This window comes from Otolemur garnettii, unplaced genomic scaffold, assembly GCF_000181295.1.
Source record: "Otolemur garnettii isolate 467f Iridium unplaced genomic scaffold, OtoGar3 scaffold00058, whole genome shotgun sequence".
NCBI classification, from domain to species: Eukaryota; Metazoa; Chordata; class Mammalia; order Primates; family Galagidae; genus Otolemur; species Otolemur garnettii.
In genome coordinates, this window is record NW_003852453.1 from 11,033,424 (window position 1) to 11,037,069 (window position 3,646).

At 38.2% G+C, this 3,646-nt stretch overlaps 1 pseudogene; it reads right to left on the reverse strand.

Moving 5' to 3' along the window:
- Positions 1 to 2,464: 2,464 nt before the first annotated feature.
- Positions 2,465 to 3,646, reverse strand: part of LOC100941985 — a 31,613-nt pseudogene continuing 30,431 nt past the window's right edge.

Consider the following 3,646-nt stretch of genomic DNA (forward strand, 5'->3'; position numbering starts at 1 on the left):
TGGGATTACAGGTGTGAGACACCATGCCCAGCCTCTACATTAATTTTACCATGTATTAGTAATATTTGGCATTTCTTCAACTGGCTTCCTGAGAAAAATGTTATCAAGTATTTTTAGGTAGCGACTCTGCCCCTTGCCTGGATTTCTTAGCTGCCAAGATGCCCTTTTAGGGTTTATGTAGCTCTCTCTCAATCTAGTTTGTAAAATATTTGTAGATTAATATTTCTAAAACTGTAACCTTTGCTTAATTCAAATCAAATCAAAACAAAACAAAATTTTTATTTCTTTTTATTTCCTTCAAAAGAAAACTTGAGCTCCATAGGTAAGATAGTATGAGCATTGGGTCAAGAATCCCAGTGTTGCCCCAACTAGCTCCATAATCTATCAGCTGTGTGAGCCTTGGACAAGCAGTTTAGTTTATCTGAGTCTCAGTTTATCTATCTTAAGAATGGGAATAATAATAATAGCTGTCTTCTGGATCAGATGTGATAATGCATGAAACATGTAAAGCAGAGTGCGCGGCTTTTAATAATAATTATTATTAAATTTAAATTCATTCATTCATTTGTTATTTTATTGACAACAGCGTGTTAGAGGATCAATGTATCAGAGAATTTTCCATACTGCGAGAAATTAAAAAAAATTTCTCCTTAGAAATTCAACCATTAGCCGGGACCTAGAATTTTTACTGTTGTTAATGATTGTGGTACCAGCACAGAGAAAATGTATAAACACTGGTAGGATAACAGGATCAAAAAAGACAGCAGATCATCCTCAGATATCAGAAAAGAGGCTACTAGAAAGACATCCATGATATTGTTCCTTAGAGAGGATGCTTTGATTCCAAAGAACTAAAGCTATTACAGCATTATCAGCCTTGCCATTTGTGTCTTCTTGTTACGGGTTCATTCCCAAACCCTGTATGTGCCATTTTGTCCAAAAAAATCTTGCTGCCAGGTTTGGGGCTCTATAAATTTCTAATGTTTTATGTAAAACAATATAGTTTATTCCTTTCTTCTATCATTTTACTCAACATACATGTATCATGTGCCTGCTGAGTGCCCAGCACTAGGGATTAAAGACCAAATAGGGAAAGAAGGTTGTAGTGTGGTGAGGAAAATGGGTACTTTATGCTTTTTCTCTTAGCATGGTGTTTATATACTATTTGCAGAAGTGGTCATTTCTGCATCAGCTGACTCCCTTGGCAAAAATATTACATTCACGTGCCAATGCGGTAACCTATCCCCAACAACTTAACATGGTGAGTATTAATTACGTGCTTGAACTCACATGAATCAAGAGATATTAAGGTTTTGCTTTTCCCCTGACCTCACCTTGACCTCTTTTATAATGTAGTATTATTACACTCATGACAGGGGCTTCATTTTAAATTGTTGTAGCTTTTATCATCTCACTGTTGAGGCAAGAATTGAATGCTTTCACATCTTACCAGGCTTTGCTTCACTTCAGGATTTTGAGTCCTGTAGATATACCCAAAAGCTATAGATTCCAGGAAATGACATGGAGAGAGCTCAGGGAGGTGCAGAATGAATAGCCTTTCACTGTTACTCTTAGACCAGCTCCACATTCACAGGACTTGTTTTACAGAAACCTCTGTGGAGGCTCCTCTCTCAGACTCTTTCCAGACTCATCCTTGGCCGTAGAGTGACACACATCTCCTGGGACACCATTAGCTTCATTATATGAAAAAATGTTGAATCTTGATGGCATGGGTCTTCGTGATGATTTTTTGAATTAAAAATATCTCCTCCGTCCTCTTCCATTTAAAATAATATGTTTCATTAAAAACAAAACTGCATTATTTCATGAAAGAAAAAAGAATGCAGATTGTTAAATTTGGAGTGTAATTTTAGTGTATGTGTGCATGTATATGTCAAGATGCATATTTTGGAATAAATACCTGAATGTGGGGCTGGTATGTACATTTAATGTGACACATGTGGTCTGGCCATGCTTTAATGTGTGAGTGGAGGAGGCACACATATGCAGGTGGTGTGTCATGTTCTGCCTTATGCATTTGGTGTGAATGTGGGGTGTGTGTGGGGGGCTATGAATGTAGTATTGTGAATATTAGTATTCCCGTAGTAGACACTGTATGCATGTTTGTGTGGATGATATCTGCCATGAGTGTGTAGTTGTGATAGACATGTGAGTCTATGAGTATGAATATATATGTGTGTGTCTGCACCCACCTTTATAATCTGTTTGTTTTGCATCTTGCAGCTGCAATGCTCAAAGATGCTATAGCTAAAAATAATTCTTTCTTTTTAAAAGAGAGTTCCATGAAATTTAATAGAATTCCCAGCAATAATAATTTCTAAAATTTAAACCATAATTACAAAAGGTAAAACACGAAAGGATTTATTCTGGCTTTTTCCTTTTTACAAAAATCCAGATAATTTGTCACCTCAGGAAAATTGGGCAAGTTGTGGCAGCTGCAGCCTCAGTCACCCCTGGCATCACTTTCCTTCTTCAGGGGGACAGAGTGCTGCACTGGGGACAGCAAAGCATCTTCAGTCAGTTTCTTAGGCTTCTCCTCTAGGTCCGTCTTGATTGTTCCAGACTCACTTTCTGCTCCAACTCATCTCTTGTTAGGTTCATGCTACAAAACACCAAGAGGACCACTTGACAGACCCTTGATGTCTCACCTTCAAGGGAAGCAAATGTCATGGCAGATTCCTACCAGAGTAATTGGGTATCACCCTGATAGGGTTGTTGAAATGGCTTTAATAAATTTGACATCAGGAAACTTTCTGGCAAGTTTACTAAGGTGTTGATTTATCAGGGCACAGAGAGGAATCACTTGTTTGTAAAGGTACAGGATTACTGTACCTCACTGGGGTAACTTCTTGAACATAATCTTTTCCTAAGATGTGCAAAACTGAAAATTTATTTTTTAGTTCAGTTGTTTTCCACTCAGCCAGTTTGCTGCATGTACATTTCAATAGCACATTCATTATCCTCATTAAATTCATCTTTATGATCTTCCAGCTCTTCCAAAGTCCTATCTTCATATGTTTTCATCACCACTTGCTGGGGACTCTCTACTCCTTTTTCAATTCTTTCAGACTTTCCTTTGAGGGCAAGATGCCCTTTTTGTATAACACATCGTTCCACTCGATGTCTGCACTGGGGCCCCAACTCTAAGTGCAGCCAGGAACACAGGTTCTACTGCTGCTTTTCATGGTAGGATACTCCCCCCTCCCCCCTACACCCCCCCTCCCCTCCAAGCCCAGTCCCTTCACTTCTCCACGCCTCAGCTTCCACATCTCTAAATGCTCATGCCAGTCCAGCCACCAAGGGATGCTCTTGCTATCTTTGTGCTTTTGCATTTTTCTCTCCATGCTCTGAGTCAGGCTTTTCCATGCCTCTATAAACTTATATGGTCAGGGGGTATAACACACATGGACATTGCTTCTCTACCAGCAGGGACCAAGGGACCAACAGCTCATGGAATCTTCTTAATGACAATTAAAAAATTATTTTTTTGTTTTTCATTTTATATTCTTTTTTTCTTTTTTTTACTGAACCATTAACACATAGATCATATATACATTAATGCATTTATGGGGTACAATGTGCTGATTTCATAGAGTATAAATGTCTTTTTTTCTTTTTTTTTTTT